This window comes from Hibiscus syriacus, unplaced genomic scaffold (assembly GCF_006381635.1).
Source record: "Hibiscus syriacus cultivar Baekdansim isolate YM2019G1 unplaced genomic scaffold, ASM638163v2 tig00006570_pilon, whole genome shotgun sequence".
Lineage (NCBI taxonomy): Eukaryota > Viridiplantae > Streptophyta > Magnoliopsida > Malvales > Malvaceae > Hibiscus > Hibiscus syriacus.
This window is the reverse complement of record NW_024062102.1, coordinates 212,407-233,559: the sequence shown is the minus strand read 5'-3', so window position 1 is coordinate 233,559 and position 21,153 is coordinate 212,407. Positions and strand designations below refer to the sequence as shown.

At 32.2% G+C, this 21,153-nt stretch overlaps 1 pseudogene; it reads right to left on the bottom strand.

Moving 5' to 3' along the window:
- Window positions 1-5,293: 5,293 nt before the first annotated feature.
- Window positions 5,294-6,235, bottom strand: LOC120200769 (annotated as a pseudogene).
- Window positions 6,236-21,153: the final 14,918 nt, after the last annotated feature.

The window sequence follows — 21,153 nt, the reverse complement described above, 5'->3', positions numbered from 1 at the left end:
TAGTGAGCGTGCTGATTTTTAAACTCCAAAACACTCCATTCACGTGGGGCTTCAAAGAATGGATGCTGATGGGGACGTGTTAAAGGGTGAAGGAATAAATATTGGAAAGTTTCTTTTTGAAGAGGCTTCAAGGAAGAAGGTTAGTGGTAGGGTTGTAGGGGCTGTTGAAGATTCTTCGGATAGTGGGCTTCCACGAGGGATGGGCACTTCGGTTGATGAGTTAGTGGATTTAAACAAAGAGTTTCTTTTGCCAATAGGAGGGAAGCGTGAGGAATTACATGTGGGTCATGTTTTTTCAAGTTCTAAAGGAAATTCAATTATTAAGATGAATGGAAAAAATGAGCTTCTTGGGCGTGATGTCGTGGAGACATCGGTTGTGCCATATAGGTCTTTTAGAAAATCTATAAGGATAAAGAAATTCTGCTCTATGTTGGTTATTCAGGGCAAAGTCCTCTCAAAAGTTTAGAGGAGAAGAAGAGATCGAGCACTGAAGAGATTTAATTTGGAGCAGTCGAATCTTCTCTTCTCTGAATTATCAGGTACTTCAATTTCTGATTATGGTGCCATATAGGTCTTTTAGAAAATCTATAAGGATAAAGAAATTCTGCTCTATGTTGGTTATTCAGGGCAAAGTCCTCTCAAAGTTTAGAGGAGAAGAAGAGATCGAGCACTGAAGAGATTTAATTTGGAGCAGTCGAATCTTCTCTTCTCTGAATTATCAGGTACTTCAATTTCTGATTATGTATTAAAACAAAGGTGGACCGAAGCTTTTGTTGAAGCACATGAGGCAGTGTCGTTAGATAAGCAACTTGGAATTCTGTTTGGAAGTCTTGTAAATGAGGATCTATAGGAGCTTCTGTCGTTAGAAGGGTGTTGGGGGTAGTACGATTATTGTAGGGGTTATTAAGGCTTTTGCTTTCGGTTTTTGTGAACATTTTTATGTTTTTACTGTTATTTAATGGTCTTGGTTTATCTATTAGGGGTTCTTTGTGCTTTAGTTTGACTTGTAGCAGGGTGTATTGTTTAGTTTTTTTGTCTATGTTGGTTTGTGTGAAGGTCTTTATAAGTTTCATTTGATGTGAAGGTCGATGGGAGAGTTTTTGCTTTGGAAGGTTCATGGTTTTGACATCTTGGCTTCCGTGGTGTTATGGTGGTTTTTATGCTCAAGGTTTAGGATGTTGTTTCTTAAGGTTTTTGTGCTTGATGTCTTGGAGTCATACAGTCTTTGTTTTGCTCATTTCAGTGGAAGATTGTTGGGGTGGGTAGTTGATGCTGGTAGCCGTATTTTTAGGTCTGTGTTTTTTTATCCTTGGTTGATGTGGCATGTTTGTGGTGTTATTGTGCGGTTGATTGTAGTCTTTTTATGGTTATGGTTGATTGGCTGGTGTTTTATTGGTTGATTATTCACCATTTCTCCAAGTTTTCGGACGCTATTGTAGAGTATTGAGTTGGGTTCCTCTTGCGGTATTAGTTACTCTCTTTAGTTCTTCTTATGGTGCGTTCAGGAGCTGTTTGAATCAGATTGGAGTTTAGGTTGATGCTATTGTGGCCAGTGAAGATTCCTTGTTATCTACGTTTCAGTTTGAATTCTGAGGTTTTCTTTTAAAATGTTGCAATTGTTGAGTTCCGCCTTGGTTCTTTTGCGTAGGGGGCTATGTGACTAGTTGTAATGCTGCTCTTCCTCTTCTGTTCTTTATGCACGGAAAATGTCTGTTTGCTGGATTGGATAGCCTTTTTGTTTGTTGTATTTGTGGGTTCAGGCTTTATGTTTGTTTCCACCTCATGGTTTACTCTTTTTCCTCCAATAAGTTTAGGGAAGTTTTTTAATGAGGTCCATGGGGTGGTGTACATTGTATTCTACTCAATACAAAGTACTCATCTTTCAAAAAAAAAGTTCGCTTTCTCCTAAAATTTTAGAAACTCACTCTTTCTAACATAAATTTATATGTTCTCGTAATAAATATGATTATTATCATCATTATTGTCAAATTAGATTAAATATCTCAATAATTTAATCTTAATGGTAGGTTATGTAGTTAATTTTTGTTCTACTATGTTATTTAGGGAAAAAGTTGTGTAAAGAGTCGAAATTTAGTTACTATTTAAAAAAAAACTAAAATGCAATTTCATTAATATTTGGGTAAATAATAATAATAATAATAGTATATATATATATATAAGAAGTGTTTGAAGAAACAGGGCTAACATTGAAGAAATGTTGTTGGTATAAAGTGAAATTCGCCATCTAATTGTGTATGAATTTAACTTTTGATCTGTAAAGTGAAATTCACACACATATATAATATACAAATATTAATGTTGTTGGTATTGCAATTAATCTTGCCTTCTAGAAAAGTTCCAAATGTAACGAAAGATTTGAAATTTTAATAAATAGTGTTTGATTTCTTGCATGTGATGTTTATTAAATTAGATGTGACAAATTTGATTATTCAAATCGATTATTTGATTTGAAATTTGATATAAACTTGAATATGATTATTAAACTTCTTAAATCCATAAATTAAACTGAACTGAAATCAACCAAAATTTTAGCTAGATAGATATTGAGTCAAACTCAATTTAATCCAAATCGACTTTCACTCGAACTGAAAGCAATTTAAGACAAATTGAAAGTAACTTGAATTTAATATTAAATTCGAATCAAATATTAACCTGATTTTAACTCAATGATTAAGTCGAAATAACGAATAATTTATTTTTTATTATGATAAATAGTAAAATATTATATTTTTTTCTTTTTGTACTATACTATTGTTAACCACCATCTTTGGTAATAATTTAATGGTTCAATATCATATTTTTTTCCTTTAAAAGATTATTTTTATATATGATCCGATAATTCTAAAAAAAATTTTAAAAATATTTGATATGATAGATTATCAAATTAAATTACTCACTATCTAAAATTTTAATTTATGTTATTAACTTTAATTGATATCACTTGGACGATAAATTATAACTAATTTTAATACAAAAAATATTATTTTTTATAGATATAAATTAATTCAAAAGTGATATGTATACAAACTAAGTTAAATATCTATATTCAACTGTTCCTATATATCAAACTCAATTACATTGAATTTCTTATTGATGATGTTAAATTTGAAACGCTGAATGATTCATGAGTGAGAGTTGAAAATGAACTTAAATGATAAGATCAAATAAAAATTATATATTTTTAAGAATATATAATAATTATTTTAATAGTATGAGAGATTACAATGTAGTATTTGTTCAAACCTTTTTGATTTATTTGCAACACACTACAGACTGATCAAACCTAGGACTTCCAGGGGGAATAATCTTTCACTTTTTCTATTAAAACCAATTGAAAGGCTCAATATATCAATAATTTTATACATGATTGATTTAACTCATATTTAATTCAATCCAAAATAACTCGAAAATCAAAAGTTGATTAACCTCAAAAATTAATTGTTCTAATATGAACTTGATTTAACATTGACACAAATTGATATCAATAATTCGAATCAAATATAAAGTGCATATGATATAATCTGAATTAACCATACAAATTTGATCCGAACCATTCGATTGCTCCCTCTAATTGAAATATTTGTTTTAGCTTTCAAACCTAGCTGGGTTACTGTTATTGAACAACATGCAAGGGGCTAATCAACAACGTGTCTCTCCTGTTCGAAACACCAGCTAGCTGGAATGAAACCAATATGCACTATAAATCCACAATACTAACAGAAAATCACACAAACGCGTCTCATTGAAAAAACAGGAAAAAATAAATAAATTCCACTACACTTCCTATCTTGACAAAACACAAATCCCAACATGAAGCAGAAGAAGACGCAAAAAACTACAATTTACGGAAATGTGTATTTTATTTGAAATATCGCAGCTTGATGTCATTATTTCATATATTTCTCCTTTGATAAGAATGTTGAAACTCTAGAGACTTTTTATCTGTGTGTAATTGCAGGCATAAAAGCCAGCCAGCCATGGTACAAAGGAAAAGGTTGGATATTATTAAGATGGTAGAGACTTAACGACCATGTTCCTTGTTCCCTTCCCTTCTGCAAAAACAAAAAAAAAAGGACACCTAACCTTTTTTGAAGAGAAAGTTTTGGGATTTACCATTTTAATACCCATGAAAGCTTTGGATGTAAGTCACACTCTTGTCCTCCTCCTCCTACTGCTCTAGAAAAGAAAATGCATAATTTGTTTTTGCAGATTTTAAGGCCAAAAAGATGAACTGACCCATCCCCTTCTAAGCAACAGGCAATTAATCCGCTCATCAGTTGACTTTTTTAAGAATGTTATGTCCCCCATCGCCATATACTCATCCTCTTCTTCTGACTCTTTATATTTTGCATTTCAAATTAATGGTCCCATCCCAATAATATTTCATATGGTTCAAATCACAATATTTTCTTTTAATTTTTTTATTTATTACTTTCTGCTTTCAAACATACAGATATATGAACTAAACTGTGGCCTTAAAATTGCCACCATTGTTCCACCGCAAATATTCATGCCCATCGTCAGACATCATTTTAAAGTTTGATTGGTAAACATATTAAACATAACCCACCCCAAAAAAAATCTTTTTCTTTTCCCCTTCATATGAATAATATATTGTATTCTGATTAAATACGATCTGCAGGACCAGAAAGGTAAGGAACATTGCAATAATTTCTCGCCAACAAATGTCCTTATGGCTATCATACACCGAAAATGCCATGAAGAACACAAAGATATGACTCATTTTCATGGCATTTTCATGCAAGGAAACACCCTTGTTATGTTATAACAGTTTACCCTTCACTTTCTCTTTCCATCAACCTCTTCACCTGTTTCAGACAGACAACATATAGATTTACGTACACGTGTGTAGCTACAGTGTTTGTTCATGTGCTCCTCTCACTGATAGCCACCTCGAAAACAATATTCATCACACGTGTGAAAGTTTCAGAAAAGGAGAAGAAGATAGATCGCAACTGTAAAAATGAGCTTTTAGCTTAAAGGATGACAGTACATTACTAAACCAAATGAAATACCCTAATGAAGATATTAAAAGAGAAAGAGTTTTCTTTATTGAAGAAGGCTCACTTATCAGCTAACTCATGCCTTTGAGATCAATGATCACATTTACATATGAAATCATGCTAAAAAGAGTGAAATCAGATGTTAAAAGCCAAAGGAAATGAAGAGAAAGAACAAGTGAGATTTGGTGTGCTACAAGTTATATATAATCGTCTCATTTGCACAACAAAGATTTTGTTGTTTTTTCTCCCGTTTAAATCAAAGGTTATTAGGAAATTAATTATTACAGATGTAGATCCAAACTCACATGCTCTTGTACGCTAGGCTTTGATTCATAAACGTACCGACTCTGGGAACTTGAACCACCACCACCAACATCAACAACCTGCGATGGGTTCAATTTATCACCAGCAAAAATGGCGACGGATCGAGGATGATGGTGATGAAAGGTCGCGTAGAAATTAGATGAGTTACTTTGAACCGTAGCAGGGATTCTCCATAACCCTAGCGGGCTGCCATTGATGGGTGGCTGAGAAAAAGAGCTTTGACTCCCATAAAACCTACTGCTACTACTACTAATGCTATTGTTCCACGAAGGGTAAGTTGCCATAGCCGGAGTTGGAGGAGCTGGGCCTAGCCTGTAGTTAACGAGACCGTACATATGAGCATCAGAATAAGAGCTTTGCACCATTGCGGACTGAAGATGAGCTCGTTTCGCGTGTTGGCGTTCCCTTTTGTGGGCGTTTTGGGTGACCACCTAAAGCTTGGGAAGTCGGAAGTTTCTACAGCAATAGTGACACTCAAACCTTCTGCCGTTTTCTCCATTCTCGGTCTCCTTGCTTGTATCTTCTTGTTTCCCAGCTGAATCTGACTCGTTGCAGGCCGAGTCGGCACCACCGAATTCTTTCCGAACAAACGAAGAGTGCCCTTTTCTTTGGTAGGGGCAGGACGGATAAAGGGAAGCTGAGAGAAGGATTCAACGTTCATAAAGTCATGAGTTTCCCTTTCATTCTTCTCCATGGAGAAGAGAGAAACAAAGAGAGGGCGGTGGGTGGGCTTTAATTTCTTTGGAGAGAGCTGAAATGATTGAGGGGGGAGAGAGAGAGGAGAAGAAGGTAGCTAAGGCAAAGAGGAGAGGGTGGGGCCTATAAAGAGAGAAGCAAATACACAAAGGTGGTGACCCATGGCAATGACAATGGCAATGGCAATGGCAATGGCAATGGCAATGGCAATGGGCATGAATTATCTGAGAGTGAGGGCTGACAAGGAAGGCCACAAGTTTCTGGTCAGATATGAGAGCGGCTTTGGCAGTTTGGGTTGTCAAAGTACTACCTTTGCTTCCTTTCACTTCAATTTTTTGTTTCTTTCGGAAAGTTGTTCTGCCACACCACCTCCTAAGATCTTGATAATTTATGTTCTCACCCTCCACCTCCATTAAGCAAAATTTCTAAAATAAATTATTGGAAAATTTTCAAATATAATAGGACATTTATACTCTCTATATTTGTTTTTAAACTTTTAATACCACGAGGACACTTATCTTTCTAGAGAATTCAGGTTTAATTAATTGCGTTTGAAAATGTGTGTGCACGCATTGTTAATGATTAAAAAAAGATTATAAACATATACTAACTTACAGCCGACTCAAGAGGGGAGCACCATGAGCTCTCATTCAGTGCCGATCTTTCACTTTATAAAATAATATGTTTAACAATATTGTAAGTTATTGACCAACATTTATTATTTTAGTTGTATTTATGGTGTTTATACCTACAGACAAGATTGTTCGAACCTACAATCCTTAATATATAACATTATTTCTTTTTACCATTGAGTCCACTCAATGAGTTTCTTTGTATTTTTATTTACAAAATACATTACATGAATTAGAATGATTAAAAGTAAGATTTGAACTTTAGAATTATTCAAAGTATTTACATCCTAGATATGACAAAATTGAAATTTGATTGAAATGCTAATGTGTAGATTTTTTTAAAGGGAAATATTGATGTGGGAAGCAATGACATGTGAGACCACATGCAATGGAAAGATTGATAATTATAAGTTAAAAACAAAGGGTCACCATCGAAGGAAACCCTAATTCTCTACAAGTAGTAAAGAATAAGGTATTTCAAGTTTATCTTTTGGGTTTGGGTTTGGGTTTAGGGTTATGGGGGTGGTCTTGGATGAAGTGTAGAGGAGCGTTGATTTGGGTGGGAGTGGGCACATAAAGGAAAGGTCGCTATCTCCTAGTTCCCTCATCTCTCTCTTTCCCATTAGGTGGCTTGAATGAAACCTGTCTTTGAGAGACCTCTTTCTCCTGCAAATCTAACATGCTCCCATATGTGGACCAACTCTTAGATGTGAGACTTCATGCTTTTCAAACTAAAGCCTCCTTTGCTTCATCAACATCCTAATCATTATTTATAGGCTTTGTTTGGATCCACATACTCCAACTACATACATACTTGATTTCATTCAAGAAAATTTCTATACAGTGTGAAAAGTATATCTTTTAGGTTTACATTATTTACTTCACATTTGGATTCATTTACAAGTCTTATTAAATGAATTTACATGATTAACCAAGCATATAAGAAGGTTAGTTTACATGCTTAATTTGAAGAAAAAGAAATATAGAAATAATAGCCATTTTATTAGATACACAGTTTAAAAAAACCCTGAAGTTCCCAGTGAAAAAACGATTGAAAAACAAAAAACTAGAGGTGTTCATTTTTTGGTTTTAACCGAATTAATCGATCGAATCGAATTAATTCAGTTAATTCGGTCGGCGACCGAATTAGTTCGGTCAGGGAACGGTTAATAACTTTTTTCAGAATTCGATTAACGGTTAATTCTGTTCGAAATCAGTTAATTAATCGAAATTATTTTTTAAATATTAAATATATTATATATAACATATAGTCTCAGTCCAAACTATTTAAAACTGAATTAATAATTTAAGATCTAATAACTTTTAAACCTAGATTAATATTAATTAATTAAAAAAATCTAGATATTATTTAAATTAATTGTAAATTGTTTTTTTTAATTAAAAAAATATTCAATTGCTATATAAATTAAAAAATTTTAAAAAATTTCAGTTAATTCAAAAATTGACCGAATTAACTGAAATTTGTTCGGTTCGAATAATAATTTTCAAATAAATTTTATTTCAATTAACGGTTAAAGAAAAAAATCAGTTAATTCGATTCAATTGATAACCGAATTAACCGTTTGAACGCCTTAAAAAACGATATACAGAATATAAAAACTCAAAAAAGTACCGAAGATGGGAAATTACCTTGAGGTGAGTTTCCCAAGAAAACAAAGACAAATGTTTCTTTGAGGTGAATTACTGTTGAAACTATAATCATAAAGAGAAAAAAAAAGGAGGTAAATTTAGAAGTGAGGCCACAGATTATCCAGGTTTACTTGAAAGGGCTCCCGAGGTGGTGAAAGGCTTAGGAGCCAAATATTGAGAAGACGACGATGGGTTTCTGAACCAAAGAAAGAGGAGAAAATTAATTATAAAAAATAAATACTAGGATAAATGAATTGTAGAAGGATTTTTAAAAAAAATAACTACAAGGCATTCTTATAATAATATATACTTTTCACATGGACAAAGTTAAAATTCCTCATTAAATAAGTACATTCGATCGATTGGTCAAAGTGATCATATTTTTTTTTATATTTTCTTAAGTCATAGTTTTATATTCATTAAGAATATCCTTCTTTTTTTCCTTGAGTCTCCTTTCTCCTTCCTCTAAATAAAATTAAGTAAGATTAAGAGTAAATTTAGAATTTATAAAAAATTAATTAATTAAACACTCCCGTCATCAAAATTGCTTAGGAGTTAAATCTCATCTTCAACTTTTTAATTTTAAATTCAAAATTAGAATAAAGTCAACATTCTCCTAATATTTTAAAAAATAATCATTGTAATTCTTAATTTTTTAAAATATTTTGACCCCAACAATTGTATTAGGGCAAATATTTCTTGATTGGGTGAAAATCTTTTGTTAACTAACAGTAAATATTTTTTGCTGACGTGATAAGTTATATATGTCCAAAACGATGATTTGATATACCACGTGTCCAAAAGTAATGTGTAATGTGTCACATGACATGTACTACATCATTACTTTAGACACTTGATATGTATCACGTCATCAATTTGGACACATAACTTGTATCACATCACCATTTTAGACACATAGATGTATCATATAATCGCTTTAGGCATGTGGCATGGCATATCATTATTTTAGACACATAAGACTTATCACGTCAATGATAAAAGTTAATTATTAGTTAATTAATAGTTTACATCCAACTAGAAGTATTTTATCCCAAACATAAAATTAGAGATGAAAGTGCTAAAAATATAATTAAAGTGATTACTCAATCAAATGTTAAGAATATATTTTATATTATACATTTTAAATTCAATCATAATAATTTGATAATTTGAAAGTATGAATAAGGACTTCCAATCATAAAAAAAGCACAAATTATGATGGGTATCCAACCACTTCAAAAATATTTAGTTACACCTAATTCAATTAGGTGTTGGATGTCCAAATACGCTTTAAATATATATATATATATATATATATATATATATATATATTGTTAAGTAATATTCAACAAATAGGCACTTCTAAGTGACTTCGGTGGTAAAAAAAATTGTCATTATTCTTTAAGATCTCGAGTTCAAGCATCAAGAATGACATGGATGTAAGTGTCAATGTCAAATGATTGAAAATTATATTTGAAGAGATATTACCTTATATTAAGTCAGATTAATAGAATGGTCCACTTTTAACTCACACCTTATTGCATCATATCTACTCTTGCATTTCTTTAACTTTGGTAACACATATTTGTGTGGAATGAATATAATAGTGATATAAAAGCATCAAAGGAAGATTTGGGTTGGGAGAATGTTTTCATGGGATTTGGATTACATTAGGCTAAAGGAAATCAGAGAAGAGTCCAATAAATGATTAAAAGACAAACCATCTAACCAATCCACTTTCAGCAAATCGGCCCAGTAGTTCTGACCCACTAACCTTGTTGGCTTTGGTACATTTTATTATTATTATATTCATGAAATTATCATTATTATTATCTGCTAACATATATTATTATTATTATTATTATTTATTATTATTATTATTATTTGTTTCAAAACACGTATTTCATAATTTTTTTTCTTCATTTTTATAAATAAAAAAAATATAATATTTTTATATTACGGTCGAACTAATTTCAATAAAAATGGTTTCAACTATTATAACGGTGAATGATTTGTCCAAAAAATTAATAATACTTTTTGAAAATGAAAAAAAAAAATCAAAATTGGATTCATTTTTCTTAAAAAATTTAGATATATTTTTTAAGAAAAATAATGATATGGAACTTAAAAATCTAATGACATATATTTTAAATTTTATAATTTATCTATTAAACGAAAAATCTTATAAAATTTAAACTTATCTTTTAAATTAAAAATATAAAGATGTGAAATTTAAACTTAATTAAAAATCAAATGAGGTTTAATTTTAATTTATCTTTTAAACGGGGCATTTAAAAGTAAGATGAATTTCGTTTAAATTTTATTTCAAACTCGATCCAATCGAGATTCAATCAAGATGACAATAACGTTAAAATTCTGGAAAAACAGGTGCACACGATTAAAGAAGTATAAAGGAGAATCTATCAAGTGACTTCCATGTTAAAGGAAAATATTGTTCTTTAAACACATCATATGATCCTAACAACAAAGTGTACATCAAACAGAAAGTTATATCAACAAAACACAACACCAGTTTACTTTATTCGTAAATGTCAAAATTTAAATTTTTAATTTTATTTAAGAGATTTAATGTCTCATTTCACTAGACTAATTGATTGTTGGTAATTAAAAAAACTTTTATTATACGATAATCAACACTTAACATTATTTTTCTAAAATAACAATTTTAAAAAATGTGGCAGGAATCTCCTCCGCATTGACTAGAAGTAAAGGAGTTTTAAACAAGGATGGGTATTTTACCTACTTTTGCCTTATTGGACCGAGTGAGAAAAAAAGAGAGAAGCTTTTGAATTTAGTCTACGGCCACACTCAACCCCCTTTGGATTTTGTAATTAATAACCCTTTTTCATACTCCAAATATCATCATGTTTGCTGAAACGTTCCTCCTCATTTATCATGTTTCTAACCAAGGATTCTAAATCGGTTAAATTAAGGTTATATAATATTAATTGAAATTATTCATATAATATTTTTTATTAATCTATGATGATTATAAGGTAGTATCTATTTGAACTTCGAAAAACTCTCAATCATTTGACAATAAACGTTCAAACACTCTTGCAGATGTCATCTTTGATCTCGAAACTTCTATGGATAACAATTTTTCCTTTAATCATTGAGTTCACTGATTTGTGTATGATTCATATAATTATTTTTTATTGATGATTGTAATAATCACATAGCAGTTTCTCCCATAAACGGTCTTAGATCAATTGGTGGAGTGTTTCGTGACTATGAGGGAAATTTTCTTGCATCTTACAAAAAGAACATAAGCAAAACAAATGTTTTGCAGGCTGAATTTTGGGGGTATGTATGAGGGCCTCAACTTTGTCTGGAACCAAAGCTATGAAAGATTGAACGTTCAAGTTGATAATGCTGATATCCATAGACTACTCACTGCCCCTTCATTGACGAGCCCTTATGCTTTGGTTAGAGTCATCTCATCTCTTCTAGCTAAAGTTTAGGTTGGGATTTCACCCTTATCCGTCGAAAAACGAATATGCCTGATGATCTTATGGAAAAGTTTGATACTCACATGGATGGTTCTCTTGCTATTTTCTTAGATCCCCAGATTCCCTTCTTAGTTTACTACTTAGAGATATTGTTGGACTTTCTTATGCTCGTCTAAATTGAGTCTAATGTAATGGTTACGGTCTCATTTCCATTAAAAAAAAAAACCTCTGATGTCACAAAAATAAGATTATTTGTTATTAAAACATAATTAAATGGTTGGAATTGATAGTCTTTTTTTGTAAATATCTGCAACAATTGTTAAGCATGCTTTTATTACAATTATCATAATATAGTACAGTATAAGACTTTATGCTGTAATATGTTGTTTTGGAACATTATAATTATCTACTTAAAAAATAGGATTTTGCTTTGAAAAAAATATCAAACACTGAATTTTTCATGGACCTTCTATAATAAACTATACTACTAAATGATGGGCAATCGGCTAAGTTGAAGTTCAATTATCTAATAATACTGATATCTGTTAATAGGTTACTGCATTTATATAAAAAGAAAGCTTCATTTAGCTTTGAGTTTTATATAATTTAATCAAATTTTGCATTTTCTTTAAATACAGCACAAGTTTATCGACTTAGTCGTGTTTTTCCTACGTATGATTATGATAAATTTTAATGAGTTTATCGACTCATAAGTATTTCTTTATATCCTTACATTAATTTATATTATTTTCCGAATTTAGAATTTCATTCCTAATACAAAAATCAATGACATAACAACTAAAAATCAAAAGATTGACCATTTTAAATTAACAGGCATATTCAATACATTTAAATCTGTCATTACGAAAAAATAAGCATTAGTCAAGCGATTAACTCTGTTAATAAGAATCGAAATTAATTATGATTCAATAATTCAACGTTTATTCTATTTATGATTGTTCATTTTTAGGATTATCTTTTAATGAGTTTGTCAACTCATACTCATACAATCATACTTGTTTGATTATATAATTAAATTAATTTGTTGCTTCTTGTATATATAAATATCATAAACTATAACAAGTTTATATTAGATATTATTGTCTTATTGAATTAATTTGTCTAAATTTTTGAATAGTATAAATTGTAACGAGTTTATCAACCTACAAGTGTTTCATTATATATAATTGAATAAGGTAGCGTTTATTCTATTTATAAATCTTTAGGAGTATCTTGTAACGAGTTTATCGACTCATACGTGTTCTATTATATAATTAAACTAATTTGTCGTTTCTTGTATATATGATAAATTGTAATGAGTTTATTGATTTACATGTGTTTTCATTGTATATGATGAATGAGGTAATATTTATTCTATTTATGAATCTTAAGAAATCTACTACAAGTTTATTGACTCATACGTGTTCTATTATATAACTAAATTAATTTGTCGTTTCTTGTATAAATGAACACCATAAGTCGTAATGAGTTTATCGATTTACACGTTTCATTATATATGATTGAATAAGGTAACATTTATTCTATTATGAATCTTAAAATTATCTTGTAACGTTTATCGACTCATATGTGTCCATTATATAATTAAGTTAATTTATAATTTCTTGTACATATGAATAACATAAACTATAATGAGTCTATCGACCTACACATGTTTCATTCTAATTATTGAATTAATTTATAGTTTCTATTTATTGATCAGCATATTCATATCATAATTTGTAATTATTTATATGAACATAGTATTATTCAATAATTAAATTTTATAACGACTTTATCAACTTATAAGCTTTATTTAGTAAGAAGAGCAAAAAAATTTATTAGTCATACCTTTGTACAAGGCAAAGTCATAGCGTTTAATTATTCTGTTATTGGATTTATTTTTTATATTTGTCGGAATATAATTTTATGATTATTGAAAATTATAGCGAGTTGATTGACTTTAATTATATCCTTTTTAACACCCTCATTTCATTATATATAACCTATGCTAGAGAACGAGGAATATTTTTAAAACTAGTTTTAGAGTAATTATAATGTAATAGCTGTTAAGAATTTTTTTAAATTATTGACCACGCATATTTAATGGATGTATAACTGTTTAAACCCAGAATCTCTAGTAAGAGTAACACTCTATTTATCATTGAAGTATGAGTCCATATATCAAAAGTAGAAGCTCAAATGGAATGGTTACACGATTTAATTAAACCAAGTCTAATCATGGTGTTTAGTTCAATGATTGATTCTTATAGGAACAATTGTAAGCAAGTGGTGAAGAAGAAATTCACGGCTCAGGAGATTACTCTAAAAGAGAAGAAAATCTGGAATAGAGAGATAGAGAAAACATAATTGGTTGATTTCAGTTGATATATTCAGCACAAAGGACTCGACAATAGAAACCCTAAACATATATATCAGCACCAGCGGACCTTATGTAGATTGGTTACTGAACTGGCTTTTTTTTTTTTTTGTAAGTAGAAGAGAACTGACAACATTTTATCTGACACATAAAAACAGAATCCATGGCACACCCATGGAGAGGACACTGACAAACTATTACAGTTACAGGTTCTTGTTCCCTCAATACCCTAGCTTCAGCTCCAAGTCCACAAGCTTAGCCGTTGTGCGCCTTGTCCTCCTTGAACCGAGCTTGAGCTCAAGGTCAAGCTCGGGCTCAGGTTCAACAGCAGCTTCCCTTTGCCTTGTAACGGCATGAGATAGGATTTGTCCCGATGGTCCCAGCTGAACATGGTCTCCAAACCAGTTACCGGCATCCACTCGCCCAGCAGATCCTTGGTGAGACTCTGGGTGTCGGTGTGCTCTCCCTCTCTCGTTCTCCGGCACCACCGTTTCGGTAGGCTGAGAACACTGAGGCTTCTTTCCAAGAAGCCGCATCAGAAATCCATCACCTTCTGGAGTGGTTTGGTTAGGGTTAGGCTCTTCGTCGATCCTCCTATATGGATGAAAACGAGGAGACTGATTTGCAGTAGCCTGCTTAGAAAGAGGCTCCTTGGCAGCTGTATTAGCTCCTCCGGGAATGGGTTTCGGCTTTGGGGGAATAAAAAACGGCTTATGAAAAGGAGGCAGAGGGTTATTCAGCACTGCAGCTAGGACCGGTGACATTTTCATGGGTTCTTTGACGATACGATGGGCGTTTTGGTGGCCACAAAAGGCAGATGCAGAGTAAAAGGTTTTGAAACACGTAGGGCATTGGTACTCGAGCCTCGGCTCCGATGAATCATCATCGAGGCCAGACTTCTCTTTGGATTCTGGAAGCTCTCCCGGTTGCACCATGGTTGGCAATGGTGGGGGGTTTACTGTAGATGGTGCAATGTAGAGCGAAAGAGAGAAGGAATATATAGAGAGAAGAGAGTGATGGACCCTTTTATAAAAATTAATGAATTTTGCGTTACAGAAACACAAATCATTAATTAGAAATGGGAAAATCAAGGTGAAGAAGAAGATGGATGATACATAGAAAAGGTTTAAAATTTTGAGCGGTGAAGCAGTAAGCTTTAGAGTCAAACGAATTGGATGTATTATTAACATTTCTTTTCAGGTATCTGGAGTTTTGCCATTCTCTCATCTTCAATTGGTTTTTGGTTTAGACTCTCCTTTAGGCGTTATGTTTTTATTGCTTTAGCCAACTGCTTACTCTTCTTTTTTTGTTCTTTCTCAAATATTAAGAAACCGCTGAAAAAAAATAAGGCTTTGAAATGAGTGAAACGAAAACAAAGGGAAAACATAATCAAGAGTTTTTTTTTTTTTTTAATTTGATTTGTTATTATCAAATTAAATTAGAATAATTAGAACTGTCAAGTAGGTTAGATTTAATAATCTTATTATTCAATTCGAATAGATGTTTATTCTAATAGAACTTTTACTTAAAAAGGTTTTAAATATGTATTATCTTATAATCATTCTAAACTATTAAATATATATATATATATATATATATATATATATATATAATAATAATAATTTATATATAAACAAACTCAAATCAAATCATGATCATGTATATAAATTATATATATTATAATATATAGTTTAATCAAATCAAATTTGAGTAGTTTAAGTCTACCTCTATATAAGCTTGAACTTGTATAAAGCTATTACGTCTACAAAACATGTTAAGAACAACACAGAAAATGAAGAACTTAAACTGACAAAGTTAGAAAGAAAATTTGGACATATCCTTGAGGGCCACTCTTCCCCTCCCCCTATAAGTTTTATTTGTTTTGTGTGTACACAGCAGATTCTCATTTATGATGTCCTTAAACATCTTGACCGTTTTCCTCTATTTTCCATTTTTTTGAATTAATCACTTTATCCGATTTATTAACCAACTAATCTAGATCAGATTTTACAGAGACCTATTATGAGTACGATCCTCCAATCTAATTTACTTCATTCACGTACGCCATAGTATTTTCTCAAATTTCCATCCTTTTTGTTAGAACCTCAAAGTCAAGTCCGATCCCTTAACTTTTGAACTCTCGTGGTCAGCATCTTCTTCAACTTTAGGTCAAAAATCCCTTTCTTCATGGGAATGCAGCTTCAACGCCATTGGTTTCATTCAGAGAGGCTTGTTATAATGATGATAATTTGGATGCACTTAATAAAAGCCCCCATATGAGACCTCTCCAGCCCTTGTTGTACCATATTCGAACCCAGAAGGCACCACAAACTCTAGCCATTTTGGATGAGCTCATGTCACGTCTTGAGAGGGGTCATTAATTCCACGTCAAAAAAATCCTGGGAATTTAGAAAATGGTGAGAGAGTAATAGTCCAATACGAAAATCGTCCCAATGAATTAAGAAGGTCTTGATCTTTAAAAGTTAAGAAGAGAATAATGGTACCGGGACATGTACATGTGTATAAAGCCATGAACAATGGGCAGCAGCTGCACCAAAGGGCCATAACTAGGCACTAATGGTTGAGTTTTTACACAACCATCAGGTATCAAATCATGTGTTGATGATGGAATATCAGTTAAGACACCACTCGATAGTCTTGATGTTGCAGATAAATCATTAGCACCGATAGAAAAATAACATAATGAAAAGAATAAAACTTGATCGTATGGTAGAAGAATTACTGCCTTAGAAATAAAATCGTCTTGATTGATGCAATCCTCGACATAAACGTTGTCCCTTGAACTTAATAAAGTCTTCAAAATTTTGTAAATCTAAAATCTCAAGTCACTACAGCAAAATTGTTCTACAGCGGCGTTTTAGGAGTAAACGCCACTAATTTTAAACATATAGCAGCGTTTACATAGAAAACGCCACAAAATGGTAACTTTAGCAGCGTTTTTATAAAAACGCCGCAATAGGTTCATCGATAGTGGCGTTTTTTCAACAAACGCCGTAAAAGAGTAGTACTTTAGTGGCGTTTTTATATAAACGCCGCTAAAGACTCGTAATTTAGTGGCATTTTTATACAAACGCCGCTATAGAATTGTACTTTAGTGGCGTTTTTATACAAACGCCGTTATACACATGTACTATAGTGGCGTTTGTGTTTACAAACGCCGCTAAAGACTCATAATTTAGTGGCATTTTTATACAAACGCCGCTAAAGACTTGTACTTTATTGACATTTTTATACAAACGCCGCTAAAGACTCGTACTTTAGGGGCGTTTTTATTCAAACGCCGCTATACACTTGTACTATAGTGGCGTTTGTGTTTACAAACGCCGCAAGTTTACAAATTTTAAGTGTCACGCCCTTTAAACTACACTGCTTCTGCTTTACCAGATTTCTGCTGTTTAAAGGCTACCTGCTTCAACGAGTTTGATGGATTTTAAGTTAAAAACGAACCCTAACCCTAACGACTATGGTAAAAAGGCCCAAATTGTTGATCTTGGAAACAGAAGCAGTGTAGTTTACGTTCCCAAGTTTTTATCATACGATGTCTCATGGGAATTCTTCAGTTACCTCGACAATCACATTCCTTGGACCAGACCCACCATTCACGTCTTTGGTCGATCTTGCATGCAGGTTCTCTTTTCCCCCCTTATAATTCCCTGTATTTTACTCGAAACTTTGATTTATGGGTTATGGAAAGAAGCAATTTTTATATCTTCTGTTTGCCACTAATCCAAGATCACTCTTTTAGCGTATTTGAAACTATGGGCAGCTTGTTTAGGATATAATCATGAACTGGTATCAATTGAAGATTCGAGATTAAGTCCATTGTCACTCTATCCATGGTTTAATCGACACACGATTTGAATGTTTAACTTGGTTAATGGTTTCTTAGTTTGGTATTTGTTTTGTAGTGGCAGTTGAAGAGTAATGTGGTATGCACTTTTTTGTGTTGGTTATGACCCTGTTTTGCCTTCTGTTGCATTTCTCTATGTTCCGTTGAAATTGTTTCCTTTTCGACAAATCATCGGTTTGGTATCTTCCCTTTTGATCTATTCTATACTCGATGATGGTCGCTGCAATTTCCAATTTTGTTGTTAGTGATGGATTTATAAACAATATGATATTGATTTGCCTTGGAGAAAAAACATGTGTTTTAAGCAGGAATGGTTGATAATGCTACCTTTTGACATGGAGAAAAATAATTTGATATGGTCACCACAATTTTTTATTTTGTTGTAGTGATGGACATATAAATAAACAGATATCGATTTGTCTTAGATAAAAAAACATGTTTTTTAAGAATGAATGGTTGGTGATTCTACCTTTTGACAATCATAGATCCAAATGAAGAGCAATGAATTGAAGAGCAAGGAATCTGAAGTTTAACTACCGAGATCCAAATGATGGATCTAAACCTAAATCAACTAGAATCAGGTTGGGAGGGAATTGAGGAAAGAAGCTCGAAAGATCGAAGGCGATCTCGATGTCAAACTATCTTCTTATGCTAAGCTAGGTGCTAGGTTCAATCCAGGAGGGTTGCTCGTTTTCCTCCTTTTTATTGTTATTTTCTGGAATGTGTGTTGCTTTTTTCCCCAATAGATTATTGAAATTAGGAACAAATTTGTTGAAGAACTGAACATATTCTAAAATCTGAATAAATAAGATTTGTTTAATGGGAATTTTTTTCCTGTTTTAGGAATCCAAAGCCTTAGGAATCTAGTGCTCTTTCGTTTCTTCTTCTTCTTTGTGATAATATTTACTTACATTTAGATTATGTAGATATTGGGTCGCCACCGGCCGGGTCAAGCAGATCATGGAAGTCTATGGAAATTGAAATTCAATCATTGCTTGAGAAACTGTTGGACTGATCGTATGAGTAGATGTACTGCATCTTCTGCACCGACTACTTCGGTAACCCAGAAACTTGCAAGACATAGAGACATACTACATGAGTTTACTCAGGTTTAATCCGTTGAGTCTGTTTACTACACTTGTTTACTTAGGATTATGCTTAACATAACTAATTTTGGCTAAATTTGTTGTCGTTTGCCTATGATTGGAAAGTTAAGAAATCACTTATCTGTTACTATGTGATGGTGCCATGAACTGTGAAATTGAGATGCTTTCTTACATTTTTAGCCGAGTGAATAAAATTGTCGTTGAAAATTTTATGATGTCTACAGAATTGGGGTTTATTGAAGTAATGATTACTTTGAAATCCAAGGTCCAAAAATTTAACATTAAAGCAATTGATATTTCAATTTCTTTAATTCTGTACAAGTAGTGCATTTGCAAGCTCAGTTCCTGAAATTCTATTCAAAATTAGATTTATCACAGTTAAAGTGCCTACAATTTAGGTTCAAGTTTGGATGCATAATTGTCAAGTGATCCATCTAACTAAAGGGTCTTAATCTTCATCTAGAACTAATTAATATGGAACTGTTCCTTAAGATCATTTTATAAAGTGTATTCATGTTGAACTCTAATTGAGACAGGAATTTAGTGGCTGTAACTACTCTACATTGTTGCTCTGCTTTGAACTTTTAGGTTGTACTTATATGAAGAAATCTAATTTGGAATTCTTTTTCAATAGGCTGCTTATGCTTCTATATACGTTCTATTGATCCTGAGTTTAATAGTTGGTGGAGTGGATTGTAGAATCGAATGCATTAGCTAATAATGTTTTCTCAGGATTTTGATAAACCGCTGTTGTTATAAACTTATAATTCTCATTGCCTATGCATAATCTACTGTAGCAGGGAAATGCACAGAGACCAGAGGTTCGCATTGTGTCTTGGAACAATGATGAATTGGCAACTGATTCCCTACCAGTACATGGCTTTGAGCACTACAAAGCAATGGATTATTCCTTGGCACATGCTCCCTTCTCAGGTTGATATCTCCATTCTTGAAGTTATTGGTTATTAGACAGAATTTCAGTGAATAGTTATAGTGCTCTTCTCATATGAATGTAGGCAGCAGTTATGCCGGTGGACAGTGGGCTGCCGGTGAGGAACCAATATACTATATTGTATCACCAAAGGATGTTGTCATAGCGAAACCTAGGTTACTTCCGATTCTTTATATTTTTGTTTCTTCTTGAAGATTAAACTTGTCTTTCATTGAGAAAAATAGTAGAGTAGGAAAAAGATTATGGTTTCTGTAGTACTATGCAGTATATAGTTGATTGTTATGAAATGTTAGCAGCATCTATTTGGTGCTGGTTGCTTATCTTCCCTAAAGGAATTTGGATTTTTGGAATAACTCTCCTCCCAGATTTAACCTGATAGTTAACTGTACAAGCTTCCATTGGACATGATTTGAGGTATCTGCAGTACCTTAAGATTTGCACCTTGGCAAAACAGCTATAATGATCCAAAAAATACATTTTAAGTTATCTTCAGATGAAAAATTATGTTTCACATTCTCATAAGACATGCAAAAGGTTTATAATAGCAAAGAAGTGATGTACATTACCATTAATCGCACGTGGGGTGTTTTACAGCAAATGATGTGTTGTGTTTGAATTTTGTTGTCAAGATTCTCCTAATATGGACTTTGACGTCTTATAATAATCTCTGGATTTGTGCAGCTTATTAAAATAATGGTCAATATTTTATGTGGTACTTTTCTATATATATATAATATATATATATATAATATATATTATATATATATATAATATATATATATATATGCAAATACTGCTTGATTTTCAACCTTTACAATTTTGATACTTTAGGGATGCTGAGGATCACATTATATGGCTTCTTCAACATGGGTGCCATGAAAAAGCTTTAGCAGCAGTTGAGGCTGGTCAGGGTCGGAGTGAACTCCTTGATGAAGTAACTTTCTTCTTTTAAATGACTTGATATCACTTACTGTGTAAATCTACTAGCTTAATATCTAGGCTTTGCACTATTATTAAAGACTCTGAC